Below are 15650 nucleotides of genomic sequence, written 5' to 3'. Positions count from 1 at the left end.
AGATAATTGAAACTAATGTCTATTTTGGCTTGAGACAACTAGGTAATAGCCTCAATTCTATACTTCGCTTTGCTCATGTAGGCTCTCTAGCAGAAATTTACACTGTTTGCATGTTGGAACATCAGTAAATCTGAACTGCAGCATTAATAATAGAGACGCCATGCAGCTGGTTTGCCAACTAAGATGACAAACATGGATCAACTGTAGTCTCATTCTTTTTCTTTTAAACGGTATTAACCCACACACTCAATGAAAATGCAAATGCATTTATGCGGACGGGAACGTACAGATTTTGACCAGAGTTTAACGTAGATATCCACTTTCATGGAGACAATCTGGGGAGAAATTAAAAAGCAAAATTTGCTCTGCTCTATAAACATAAAGAAATGGGCGTGGGGGATGAATAGTTCTCATTTGCTACATATGCAGCTCCTTCGTCTGAGACATAAATAAGAACACTGCCTAAGTAGGTCAGGTTTGAGTTTGGGTTTTTCAGAAGACTTGAAAGCTGCACCGTGAATATCCACTTCAAAGCCAGAATCCATTTTTTTATGTGCACATTTTGTTCCTGAGAAGTTTTCCATCTGTTCTCATGTCATGGCTGTGCCACTGTGGCATGTCCTCAGACTCGCTGGATTTCTGGCAACTCACGTACTTTACTTTCTAATGTAGCAGGTAGAGGAGATAATTGGGAGACCTTTGCAGCCAGTGCAGGGAGGGCGAGGAATGGGGGGAGACTTCCTTGGGAACAAATGGGAGATGAAGAATGCCCCTCTTGCCGTGTAGCTGCTGGGATCTCGTTTTTAGCTGCAGGATGTTGAAAGAGAAGAAGGAGCGATTTGAGATGCTCCTCCAGGGGTTTGCATGAAATAAAAAACCGGCGCTGACAGAGAGGTTAGTGAGGTTTGGTTCACTCCCTTCTCGATACCAGCGCTGTTCTGAATTCAGGATTCTGACAGATTTAAACCCTTTTTCCTCGGCGCCGAGGCTACATGATCTGCCTGTCACTTTCTCAAATGATATCTCTCTGACTCCTTTTTCGAGGAGCTCTTCAAGGGGAGGGAACTTTCTCACTAACGTGTCACTCAATCCGCCCACCCAGACACCCACTGCTCGTCGAGACTGGCAAAAAAGAAAAAAAAAAAAAAAAAAACTCCGGATTTTATACACACTTGAGAAAATGCTTCAAGCCTTCCTCTATACGTGATTTATGGAATGTGACACAACTCTGGAGTGCGATTATCAAAAAGCTGAGGTTTCAGGTGAGGCAGGGCATAACCGAACTTTCTGTTATTTTCTCAAGCTACAGATCTCACTAATAAGAGATGATGTGCATTTTCTTATCCCGGATTGGCTGGCATCAGTGGAATTCAGATGGTGCCATTAGGAACCACACATGAGCACTGCTTCCGTCTGCCTTTTGAAATGAAACCAGGTTTGGCTGCTCACTGACGTCCAGTGCTGGGTGATATTGCAACCAAAATGTCTCAAGGTGGTATCTGTTCTTTTATTGCAATGCAGGGAACTCCAGGACAATGTCTGATCAGCTCTCTTAAATCAGGAGATCACAGCCACAAGGGCCTGGCAAGTAGAGAACTGCCAGAGGAAGAGCCGTATCTTCATGAGCCTCCAGTAGTCAGACATTGCTAATGCTTTGCAGCACCCACCTCAGAATGCCATGCAACCTACACCAGATGATGGAGGCTCTAGTCCCAGCTCTATAGGCTCTGTGATTATAGACAACCAGTTCAGGCTCTCTAGCCCTCAGTTTCTTCATCTGCAAAAGGAGAGAATAGAGTTGATGATCTCTCACGTTGCACAAAGTGCTGAAATTCTTCTATGCCATAGGCAGACTTGGGGATAATTGGTATTCACAGACTCCCAGAGCTGGACATGCCTTAAAGGTTGTCTAGTTCAATGGAAATTAACTTAGGGTTTATGAGTCAGTACCAAGTTCAAGTCCATGTGTGGTGGCTCATGCCTGTTAACCCAGCATGTTGGGAGGCCGAGATGGGAGGATTGCTTGGGTCCAGGAGTTCAAGACAAGCCTGGACAACATAGCAAGACCCTGTCTTTAAAAAAGTAAATAAGCAAAATTAGCTGGGTGTGGTGACATGTGCCCATAGTCCTAGCTACTCCGGAGGCTGAGGAAGGGGGGTCGCTTGAGCCCAGGAGTTGAGGCTGCAATGAACTGTCATTGCACCACTGCATTCCAGCCTGGGCAACAGAGTAACTAACAAAGAAACAAATGAATAAACAAATCAAGTTCAAAGACAGGCTTTAGGTGGTTAAATGAGCCTCCTGAAATCATGCATAACCCTTAAGGTGTGTGTGGGTTTCTCTGGAGAGAGGATTCATAGCATGTACCACATTTTTCAAAGGAGCCTAAAATCTGGAAAGGCCAAGATCTACTGTTCTGTTCCAAATTCCCTGTTTCTCAGTGAGGAAAAGGGTGAGAGGGCAAATGGCCTGTGCAAGGTAGCGGATCCCAGAGTTGGGAGCCGAATAAGAGTTTCTGCTTTCTGGTTCAGGCTGCCTTGGCCACATACTGGTCATTCCCAGTGGTGTGGCCTGGGGAGTGAACAGCACCTTCTAGAGTGACCAGAGCTCATGACGGTGTAGCTGGGCATGTCTGAAAAAAGAGATCACTGATTTCACTCTGCACAATACCACACTCAGCTCCCAAAGCAACGTTGTCTTTTTCCCACAACTAGTTTGCTCCACACCCAGGACTACAGCTCAGTTCTCCCAACCACCAGCTCAGTACCTTTCCCAGTGACATGATTTTCCTTTTGAAGATAGCAACACAAGATCTCACCCAATACATATTTTGCTTTTACTATCTGCATGGGTTCATTTAAGTTGTCTCTTATTTTACCTGTAAGATAAGACTGCCTTCTGGAATCAGGAAGTCCAGGAAGAGTTAGGTCAAGAGAGAAATATGAATGAATGTGTTGTACCTGGCTTCATTCACTAAGAAGGAAATCTAGTCTGATGAGAAGGAGGAAATAGAAAGAGAATTGAAATCTCAATTTAAAATGGCACGGTTTGTTCCTTCCTTAACAATAATAGCAAATTGAAGTAGTTTAGATACTAGAGGATCAAATGTGAAAATTATGTTTGGATTATTCTAGGAGAGAAAGGTGATGTGAAGGCATTTTTCTCATCTGTTCAATTACTTACCCAGGTAAGGGCTCTGCTAAGGCCCCTAAGATGTGGTTTTCATGGGATTATTGAGAAGGAAGCCCAACGTTTGTGTTTTGATTATTCTTATTTGTTCTTGATGTTCTGTCTCTCTCTCTCTGTCTCTCTGTTTCTCTCTCTCTAATTGTATTATGGATAGGGAATCAAAATATAAGGTAACTGCTGCAATGGTTTCTTGATGTTTTATAGGCAGCCACTGGAAGGCCTCCGTTACAGAGCCACTGTTTCCAAAGTAATCCTAGCTGCAAACTCCGTTTATCTTCTAGTGAAGGGCAATCCTTGGTCTGATATTTAGAGTAGGCGTAATGTGGTAGGAAGGGTCCTGGATGCAGAGTTGGAAAATCTGGATATTGGTGTGGGCTCTACTACTATTCTGGGTGTCCGTTTATATCTTATTGCTTTGTTGGAACTCCCCCACCCCCAGTCCATGGTGAAGAGGGAGCCTAGGTGGTACATGCTCTCGGCTGTAATTAATTGCATCATCATACTTGAAATTTAGTCCCAAGATAAGCCAATCAAACAATTTGCAAAATTTAAAGAGACATGAGACCTGTGTGCTAGGCACTGAAGCTGGAAGATGGGATCAGATTTTGGTACCATGGCAACTCAGAGCCACATGCAATCTGAAGTCACGAGGGACAAGAATGAAGAGCTTGGGAGACACTCAGGAGGAAGCAGAGGGGAGAGATTGGTGGCATTCCACTTCTTGCAAGGTCCCACTGAATCCTTTGAGAGTCCCCTGTACTCTTATAATGAATCTTCCTTTACTAAACTCAGCTAGCTTGAGTGGGTCTCTGTTGCAACTTCAAATTCCCTTACTCCGACATCGTGTGACCTTAGTTGAGCCATTTTGTTTCTCTGGTCTCAGTTTCATCTTGTATAAAGTGAGGCCATTGAATTAGATAACCTCTAAGGTCCCTTTGGGTTTTAGGAATCTATACTTTTAATGTTCCCTGTTAGTGGTATATGAAGCCTTGGAAACCAGAGGATGCTGGGAAAACCTACTCTTCCCTTTGTTCTGCTGGGGCTGCATCTGATGACGGGGTTAGAACAGAAGAACATCCAGCAACAATCAAGGTTATGTCTAAAAAGAAAGATGCTGGAAGAAGAGGCACTCCCTGCTGAACTGATCTGTGATAGGTTAGATTAAAGCCTCCACAGGCTGGTCCTGCTTTGATTCCCCAGTGGACTCAGACGAAATCAGAGAAAGATGTTGGCAGCTCCCGAGTATTCTCACAATAAATGAGCAGTATAGAGTAAATACAACCTTGTTGATTGTACATCAGTTTGATGGACTAACTGTGGTACAGTAATTAAACCAAAGAGAACATTCAGAAGTACTTATTGCTATTTGCTGTCTGCTCAATCCCCAGAGTCCTACAATAAATGGAACCATAAGTTTAATTAATACCTGCAGGTCTGATTACCCATTTAGGATAGGCCATAGTGGACCAGAGGTTAAACTTTCAAAGACATCTTACTGTGAATGATGTCGAAAATGTCTTCATTTGCCTGTAGCTGAAGTCTGCAAACCATGTCCTGCTAAGTCCTTGGGGGTCTACCAGAGGTGGCCCCCATAGAAGGTGAGTACAGTGACAGGGCAGTCCAGAAGAGCAGCAGCACCTGGTTAAGCCTCAATTACACTTGCATTTTCTTTGTTCTGCAAGTTTTGAGACTTTTGGTGACTTCCCCTGCTGCTCCTAGTGTGCTGCCATGTTTCTTTTTTTTTTTTTTTTTTTGATATTATAATTTCTTTCCTTCCTTCCTTCTCTTTCTCTCTCTCTTTCTCCTTCTTTTTTTTTTTTTTTTTTTTTTGGAGAGTCTCACTCTGTCGCCCAGGCTGGAGTACAGTGGCAGTGGCACGATCTTGGCTCACTGCAACCTCCACCTCCTGGATTCAAGCAATGCTCCTGCCTCAGCCTTCTGAGTAGCTGGGATTACGGGTGCCTGCCACCACACTTGGCTAATTTTTATATTTTCAGCAGACACAGGTTTTCACCATGTTGGCCAGGCTGGTCTCAAACTCCTGACTTCAAGTGATCCACCCGCCTTAGCTTCCCAAAGTGTTGGCATTACAGGTATGAGCCATCGCACTCAGTCTGGTGCCACATTTCTGTCAGCACATGTGAGGCTGCTGTGCCCCTCCTCATTGCACCCAAATCTAGTTTCCAAGGGTTGAAGCAGGGAGAGGAGTCTGCCAAGTAGCTGAGACAGACACTGCCCTGGGATGCAGATTAGTAACCATGAGGCTCACTTCTTGTCCATTACAAGTGGGCTTGGTCCACAGCCATTGTTCACCAGGGGCCAGCCCTTATGGTTGTAATTATCATGGAGATCTTCACTAGAACACTTCCTTTGGTTTTCGTCAATCTTATTGAGAGGATGTGGATAAGGAATACGTAACCCATAGCATTGCTGTGAGATGCCGTAATTCCAGCGCTGAGCTTAGCCCACTGCCTGGCCTGTTGAAGTGTTCACTCAGCCTTAGCTTGCAGGTCAGGATCATGCTAAGTGCTCTCATTCATTGCTTCATTTAATCTTCACAGCAGCAATACTTGGGATTACCCCATTTTATAGAGGAGGAAACTGAGGGCCTGGGGATTTATGTAACTTGCTGATGATCAAAAAGCTGGGGCTCCAGTGCAGGTCTATCTCCCCCTCAAGTCCATGCCCTTAACAATCCACATGACATAGAGGAAGACTGCTGCCCTCTGAGAGCTGAGGTGAGAGCCTAGAAGGTGAGAAAGGGCTTCCTCAGTTGGCAGGGAGAGAGATGAGTTTGGGTTGAAGGAGAAGCCTTCCTGGCTAGATAAACTTTTCCAATAGGAAAGCAAGAGGCTGGAGAGCATTCCTATGTGTACTGGGGTTGGGCCAAGGGCAAAAAATATTTTTACAAGAAAATTAAAGGAAAAGAATATATTGAAGATATAAAAAGGTAAAGACTGAAAGAGAAAAAATGTGTTTATAACAAAAAAAAAAAAGAAAGGTGGAGAAAGGAAAGACAAAAAAAAGAAAAAAAGAAATTGAATTAAGGGAAAAACAGAGCTGGAGGGAGGAATAGATAATGAGAGGAAGGCAAAGGGCTCAATTCGAACCCAAGGACAGAGAATCGATTGTTTCAGAGTAAGCCCACAAATGCCATGTGGATGTTAACAGTGGTGATATTTAATGACTCAGCTGCCTGCTGGGCCAGGCTTGATTTTCATCCAGGGCTCATGCCACGTTTAATAAAGCCAGGGATGGGACATGAAGCCACACTCTGGCTCTGGGAGAAACGTACTTGATTTTCTGCAGGAAATGCTGCCTTTGGAGCCAGCAGCTATGGACGTGTTGTCCAGAGGAAACCTCTGGATCAAGCAAGGTTTGGGTTTATGTCTTGTAAGCACTTTGTTAGCAAGAAAAGATTATTCAGAAACAATAAAATGGGAAAGTTCCCACGAAGAGTATAGCAACAAGAGTGAAAAAACATTAAAATATTTGTAAATGCATCAAACATGTCGAAACACTTGAAATAATGAAAAAACATCTAAATAAACAGAAATCTATAAGTCTGTTAGGTCTGGCTTCAGAAAAATTACTGATATAAGCCAGGCTCCCTAAATTGAGACATGGGTCTGGTGGTGACCCGAAGCCATTTCTGAATTCAAAACCAAATTTCTATTACAGAATCCACAATGGTTCTTATGACAATCAACTTTCTGTTGGCTTTCAAAAGAAACTTGCAGACATTCTTACATCATCTCCTTTCCAGTTTCCCAGAATTAAAATCGAGATCCTACTTATTTACAAATGAACAAGTCAACCTTGTGAATAACATCATAACATACACTACTAGACAGAATACTGCTCATTGCTTTGAAATCACCAACCACCTGGTACAGGCACCTAGAGCTAAGGTGGGTGGGGCAGGCAAGGCCACGATGGCCAGGCTAATCCTTTTTTTTTTTCTCTTAAGAAATCAGATCAATGTATGGTTGATACAGTTAAGTATCACGTCAACAATTGAAAAACTAAGGCAAAAGAAAAAATACCTTGTTCATTGTACTGTAGCAATAGAGTCTCATTATGTAGATATGGTCTGAGTCTACATAAGTAAATTTAGTGAAAAGTGAAGAGGAAAATTGAGGCAATTTCCTGAATTATTCAAGGAAAAAAAACTCCTCTTGCCTCAATTATTCATATGGTACTTTTCTTTGAAAGTGAGGAGAGTGGGAGAGAACGAGAGGGAGAAAAGAAAGAAAGCTTGATTGCGTTAATTCTCCACTTCATTTTGTAGATTAAGGCACATCTATAGACGTTATTACTCATCCCTGTGTACCGTAGTTTACTTCTTGACAAAATATTTCTTTGCCATTGTGTATATGCAGATTTTACCCACCCTACGTTTTTCTCCAGTTAAATGGTGAGAACTTGAACTGACACTATCCTTTTTTTCCCATAAATAGGATGCCTACAAAAAGACTAATCTCCCAGTAATCCAACTTATTCCAAACACTCCACCCACAAGGCAGCAAGTGAAGTAAAAAATAGAATTCTGCTTGAAGATGTAAGTCATAATCACCACCCAAAGATCTATTCTACCTCCCTTTCATTGATAGGGAGAAATAATCAGTGTTTGAACCTAGAGTGGAAAATTTTCAACAAACAACAGAAATGACCCCAAAGCTCACGTTCCAGGGCCACCCTATGGTGCACAGGCAGAGCATGGCAAACTGGAGGCATTTCCAGGGCCACCCTATGTGGTGTGCAGGCAGAGCATGGCAAACTAGAGGCATTTAATATTTGTATACTTATTAGGACAAACTTCTAGCAGAGAGCAGTTACCTGTCCTGACAAAATCAGAATTTATGACAAGAAGTGAAGTGTCTTAGGAATGGGCACCATTTTCTAATTCACATAAAGTTGCTATATGGGCTAATGGTAGCGCTGGTTGTCAGTTACCTTAAGATTTAGAGAATGTGGTCTGGATCCAGAGAGGAGCAGTGGAAATGATTTGGGAAATCACGTGGGAAATCAATGGTTTGGGAAATAAACCAGTATTAGTCCGTTCTGACACTGCAATAAAGACATACCTGAGACTGGGTAATTTATTAAAAAAAGAGGTTTAATGGCGTCACAGCTCCACATGGCTGGGAAGGCCTCATAATCATGGCAGAAGATGAAGGAGGGGCAAAGGGATGTCTTACATGGCGGCAAGCAAGAGCACATGTACAGGGGAATTCCCTTTATAAAACCATCAGATCTCATGAGACTTATTCACTATCACAAGGGCAACATGGGAAAAATCTGCCTCCATGATTCAATCACCTTCCACTGGGTTTTTCCCATGACATTTGGGGATTATTACAATTCAAGGTGAGATTTTGTTGGGGACACAGAACCAAACCTTGTCAAAACCTTAGAAGATGCTAAAGGAATAGGGTTAGAGAGCTAGGAAAGAGAATGTCAGACAGTGAATTCATATTGGTCTTCCGGAATGTGAAGGTCTGTGTAGGCATTGGTTTGTGGCTCTTGTTGGTGTCTACCAAAGGAGAGTGTGAAATGAAAAGGGCTTAAATCAAACGGACTTAAAGTATATCTATTCATGTTAGATAGAATTGCTGAACTGGAGCTTTGCTATGAGTAAGTCCTAATACAGCATTTGTTCCATAATCAAGTAGGAGCCTCTTAGAGAGGGTTTTTTGCTGTTAGTATCTATGACTTAGTGTTACTTTGCATGATGTAAGAGAACTCAGGGAAAAGCTCAAAGCACTAACAGTGATGTGTCTGTGTAACCCAAGGCTTTTCAGTCAACTTTCTCTAGCTTATAAATCAGCACTTCTCCAAGAGTGTCATGAACCCTGCACCCTCCTTGTCAATGCTGATTTCTGCACTGCACCCATCTCCCAGGTACGCTAAATCAGAACTTTTGGTGGGTAGGGCCATGGACTCTATATTTTCTCATGTATCATTGTTTGAAAATAACTATAATAACCAATTAAACTATAAGCTGTTTAATGACATGAATTAGATATTTGTTTTTATATCAGGCTCTCAAAAAAGTACTGTATATGTAGAATGAATCTCTTAATTATTACTGCACCAAGTGAACAATAAGGTAAATTATAAGGTTATGATATTTAAATGATTTTATACTAGCAACTATAATTTTCTGCAAGTTTTAGGATTATTATGTAAATGTCACTTTGTGGGTTTTTAAAATATCAGAAAATTATGAAGCTTATTAAGAATATACTGTAAGACCTTGATGACTATTAAACATAAATAAATCTTAGACTAATGCAAAAGTCTTCTATTCATGAAGATTTGCTTCCCAGCATTTTTTATGTTGACAAATGCATTTTCTATGTAGCAGGGAAAGGAAGAAATCAAGGGATTTGTGTATTTGTCAGTGAATAAGCTGTACTGAGTCCTGGCAGGTGGTGCCTGACTGATACAAATCCTGAATTTGTACTTGTGATAATATTAAAAAAGTGGGACAAAACAACCTTCCAACCTTAGAATAAAATAGCAGGAGCCATGTCAATCAATAGCCTAGAATCTGGCTACCTGCCATCCTGCATGATGCCCTCCTCCTTTCTCTCCCTTCACTAAGTTACCATCTGGAATAGAATCCAATAGTGATCCACCAATTGACAGTTTTTGCTATGAAGGAGGAAAGAGAGGACAGATTTGATTACAACCAAAGTATCCCAAGAATGTGTCCTGCATGAGCTCTGCAGGCTGTGAAATCTTGAACTTCTATGCCCATCCTTGGCTGGCTTTTTCCATGTGACGCCATATAGAGGTATTACCACCCTTTCCCTGCTTCAGTCCTCCTCTCACCCACCCGAGTTTCAAGTGCAATAGAAATGTGCTTAGTTGATGGTGCCAACCCCTAGCTGCACAGCCACAAGGCAGAGGGGATCCAGGCAATACATTCAATCAACCCTGAGCCCTTATTAACCACTTCAACTTTCCACCTAACCAACAATGTCATCTGTGGTAGCAAAACCAATTGCATAAATTCTTTTCTAATGGATTCTTCAGCTTCCTGTTCTCTACTGATGGCCATAGACTCTTGGGTGGGCAGAAGGAGTGGGAAGGAGTTATTGCTGAGGGTCCATGAACCTGTAACTCCTCATTATTCCATCCCACTAGGATTTAACAAATCCTTCCAATGTGTCAGACTGTGTGGAGTACTGTATGTGTAACAGGTTGAACCATAGCAACTGCCATTCTTGTAGGTAAAAAATGGTTGTATCTAAGCAATTTTCCATGATTCACCTAATACACACCATCTTACTTCATCTTTGAAGTAACTTATGAGGTATTACCACCCTCATTTTCCAGAAGAAGAAAACTGAGGCTCAGAGTGATCAAGAATACCCAGCCAGAACGTGGAGTCTGGGACTTCTGTCTCCACTCTGTTATCCACCAGCACCCTTGGGCCCTATTGCTTGGCTAGATGGGCACTCTGCATGTATCAGGCATTGTCTGTCCCCTGAGTCACTACATGTATGACACTGTATGTCTATTACCAATCTCAAATATACATTAAGAAAATAAGATTTCATTAAAGTATTTTCTAAATTCATGGTAGTGGTTTTGAAATTAAGCATCTTGTCAATCAAAGATTGTGGAGAAAAATTGTCCCAATGTTTCATGGGTACACAACACTGATTCTGCCTCCATCCCAATCCCACAAATCATGAAGCCCTGATACCTTTCTTGGGGGAAGGAGTCTGGAGCTTGTACCCTGGACCCCATTTACCAGGGTGTGTCAGCTTATGCCTCTAAGCGTCCCTCTTCCCTCTGAACTGCTTTGAGCGTCTGTGCTGATGAAAAGGTTTCGAAGATTCAGAGGGATAATTTACACCAAGAGCTGAGGTGTGGTGCTTGACTCAGTGCCTGCAGCAGAGTAAACCCTTAGGAAATGAGCAGTGTCATTATCTGGCACATTCTGATGACCCAAGAACTCTATCAGTACTTTTGAGTTGACTTGTACTATAATCGAGCTTTTCGACCCATCTTTTAGCTTTGTGGCCCATCTGTTAATTCCATCTCAGTATGTTTCTACAGTGGGTATGAACATATAGAGTGGAAAAATAGACACTGGAGACTCCAAAAAGTGTGAGGGTCGGAAGGGGGTGAGGGATAAAATATTACCTTCTGGGTACAATGTACACTATTCAGGCGATGGGTATACCAGAAGCGTAGAATTCACCACTATGCAATATATCCATGTAACACAGCTACACTTGCACCACTAAATCCATAAAAATAAAAAAAAAGTTTCTATATATTTTCTCTTTCATTATCTGCAATTGTGCAGACCAAACTGCATGTCACTGTGAAGTTCTGTTATTCTAATTCCCCACCTCCATTTCTTTTCTAGACTGGGGCCATTCTATTTCTATAAAATAGCATACTTCCATGTGTCAAAAATGGCAAGAACTTATAAGTGTGCAGTAGATAGATGACAAGTGTACACTTCTGCTGGTTAACGTAGGTTGCTTCCGGCCGGGTGCGGTGGCTCACGCCTGTAATCCCAGCACTTTGGAAGGCTGAGGCGGGCGGATCATGAGGTCAGGAGATTGAGACCATCCTGGCTAACACAGTGAAACCCTGTGTCTACTAAAAATACAAAAAAATTAACCGGGCGTGGTGGCGGGAGCCTGTGGTCCCAGCTACTCAGGAGGCTGAGGCAGGAGAATGGCGTGAACCCGGGAGGTGGAGCTTGCAGTGAGCCGAGATCGTGCCACTGCACTCTAGCCTGGGCCACAGAGCGAGACTCCGTCTCAAAACAAAACAAAACATATGTTGCTTCCAATTTTGTTTTTTTCTTGAAGGTTGAAGTTTGCTTTTATTCAACTGTTTTCACTGACGAAATATGCATCATAGCTTATCTGGTGACGATCCCTTCTTAGGCAGATCACGGGCTTTCTGCAGGAAATACTTCCAGTTGTTTGAGGAGGGCATCAAGGTACTAATTCCGGGTCACCAAGACTGAATGCCTAAACAAGGCAACAGAGCTCATAAAATGATGGCAACTTTGTGACTGTTGGCTTGCAGGCTCAGAGTGGTTTTCCTTTAGGGTGGGTAGAAGGAAGTATTGATTATTGGGTTTCAGTTTCTTCCATTTAAGGAAAAATGGAAAGGGATGTGAAGTAACTCACAGGTATTGAGAGTGTACACGAATGATGGCCATCAGTTGGTTTTATAATACGATGACATTTGAATTGGATATACTGGCATTGAATCACCCAAAATATGTATTTATGCATTAGATTTGTTCAAAATTCATGGTGCAGTTTTATTTTTAATAAGAGTCAGGAAAAAATAAATGGTGATTCTGATTTTTGTCCTTAGGTTACTCATGACAGTGATTCAGTGTGGCCCTGTACTAATGGAATTCATGTAAGATGTAAACACACTTGGAAACCAGTTTGAAAGAAGTCATTTATTGAGGCAAAAAACAAAAACCAAAAAACAAAAACTCCTTGAATATACAGGAGTCATTACATTGCCATTATCTTCAAAGATTTATTGAGCACCTACTATGTGCATAGTTATGATTCAAGTAACCCTGACACCAGTTTAGCAATAGAATGATTTTGTTAGAATGTTAAAATGAAGTTCCATTTGTGAAATATATTCATTATGTATACTTCAAAGTGTATTATTTGTACCTGCTTATAGGTTATTGGCCATTATATATGTATTTATGTGTTTGATTATGCTTCATATATTGAAAATGTTTCAAATAGCCATGTAAGAATAAATTTCTTGTCAAGCAAATAGGAATTTTTCTTGAGTTCTCTCTGCTCTATGAGTTTTGTGCAGCACCTGCACACAAATACTTAATGTTTTTCTTCAGAAAGTTTATGTCCACGAGAGAATTGTCTCATGGCTTTAAATACAGTCAAAACTCAAGCATGATAATGACTTAGACATCTGTAATTTACATTTTAAAGGGCTTTGCCATACATTAATCAGTTCATCATGTAATGTCATTTATTTGTACTTTTGCCAAATGACAGGCATTATACTAGCTACCTCATTTAATCTTTCCAACTATGCCAAAAGGAAGATACAACTGTTATCCCATTTTGCAGATGAGGAAACTGGAGGACCTAGTTACTAAGTGGCATTGGCAGGGTTTGAACTTGGACATTTTGCCTCTACAGCTTGTGCTTTTAATCATTACCTACAATTCCTCCAACTTGGGCTCATTTTAAAAATTGGCACTGAATGTGGTTGACTTCTTTGAGGGTGAAGGTAGAGTGCAGAGGAATATAGGAACAAAAAATAACTGAGCAAACAGTTGGTTTATCTGTTGAATGTGGTTGAATTAATGGATCAATGGAGCAATACAGCCATATCAGCCATGACCATGATTCCTTGGATTTACTCCTCTCTCCTGGCTTCAGGCTGTTCCCAACCTTTGCCTGGTTAATTCCTTCTCATCCTACAATTTTTCCCTTGCACTGGCCATTTCTACATGCTCCCACATCACCCTCGCTTCCTGCCCAATACCCAGCCAATCTATGCAATTCATTTATTGTATAGTCTGAACTTGGTACAGGGATGAACAGCACATGGTTTTGTTTTATTTATTTTAGTTATCACCTTAATCATTTTTTTCTTAACTCTATCAGTTTCATCCCTTAATTACATCTCAGGCAGATTTCTTAGGTCTGTAATCCTTTTCAGTTATTAAAAATCCATACCAGTTCAATTTAAAACGTGTTCTCTACTCTCCTCCACCCAACCCTCATCCCCAGCTGGGGCCTGAGGTTTTCAGCAGGGGCCCCTCCTCTTTCACATCTCTTCCCCTGTCCTCTGGCCCTAGTTTCATTGGGTTGGGGAGGGAAAAAAGGGCCAGGAGAGCAATGAGGCTCTCCTGAAGTTTTGGAATTTCTGGCTCCAGCTGAAGTTCGTCTCTGGGCTAATGCTGGTTCCACTGGCTAATGCTAGCGTTAACACACACACACACACACACACACACACACACACACACACACACAACTGTGGGCTCTCTCTAGTGCTGTGAATTCTTCAGCGGACTCTGACTCCACTGTGCAGTTTTCTTTATGGGAGATCATCTCTTTGTGACCTCTTAGAACCTTCTTTCAGCTCCCTCCTCTGTGGACCACCCCACAGTCTCCTTCTGTGTGTGAAAGTGGTCTGGGTGGCCAGGCCAGCCCCCAGCATGGCACATATGCAACATGGCTCAGGTGGGACCCCTTCCTGGATGCCATGCAAGGAAGAGTCATGCGTCTTTGGTGCACACAATAGTGGGGAACCTGCCTTGCTGTTGTCTTCCCAGTTCTTTTCTCTCCTACCTCCAGCCCACAGAGGGCAGATCAGCAGCCCTTTGCCTAAGCAGATGCCCAGCCAAGGTGTGGAGATGCCTGTTTCCCAACATCTAGGAGACATTCTCATGGAATCCCTGCTTACTTCTGGAGGGAGAAGTCATGGTACTCACCCCTCCCTGCGTAAATTCCCAGGGTCTTTCTCAGCCTTCTTTACTCTCAGTAATCTTTTCTTTTGTAAAACTAGATTGGATGATTCTTAATAAGCCCTGAGGACTTATCTGGTCTACTTTCAGCTGTATGTGTGTATGTGTGACCTTAGATTTGAGTCCCAGGAAAAAGGTCACTTTAAATATCCTGTTACTTTGACAATTACTTATTTATTATACATATTCCCACTAGACCAAGTGCAGTACTCTGTCTTAATCTCATTTACTCTCTGATTCTTCTTGAGTTGCTGCAGGTGATAAACATCCTGATGGGACTGAGCTTCACTAACAGGAGGACAACACTGATTGCAGTATCAGGATGATATAGTTTGAGCCAGATTATAGAACTCATCAACTGATCCACATCTTAAATGCTCCATTTTTGGCATAAGGTGTTTGTAAATAATATGCAGGGCATTTATAAATATGATGGGATACTTAATACCAAAATTAACTATAAGTTCATTGCTGGGATAGAATAAAATACAGAAAATGAATACATAAAATCAGTATGTTACCATAAAATTAAAATATTTAATAGCTTCAATTTCTACTCATGTCAAAATTCCTGTAATTATGTTTAATATCCTTTCCCTTTTTCTGCCCACATTCTGGGAACTGTCCTATTAATAATGAAATGAGAGCTAGATAAAAAAATAAGCAAGGGAATCAAAAGGGTTGCTTTTTCTTTTCTTGATTAATCAAGGAATCATTAGCTATATTTGAAGAACATAATACTATCTCTTTAATAACAAAAAATTAGATATATGTGTGGCAAATCAATATATGCAAAAACTTCTTAAATAGGAAAGAGTTTAGACTTTACACTTAAGATTAAAGTTCACTGCATCACACACCAGGTCCTATTGTGGGGAGGGGGTAGGGGGGAGGGATAGCATTAGGAAATACACCTAATGTAAATGACGAGTTAATGGGTGCA

This window comes from Macaca nemestrina, chromosome 5, assembly GCF_043159975.1.
Source record: "Macaca nemestrina isolate mMacNem1 chromosome 5, mMacNem.hap1, whole genome shotgun sequence".
Lineage (NCBI taxonomy): Eukaryota > Metazoa > Chordata > Mammalia > Primates > Cercopithecidae > Macaca > Macaca nemestrina.
The sequence above is the reverse complement of the archived record's forward strand: the minus strand, read 5'-3'. Positions refer to the sequence as shown.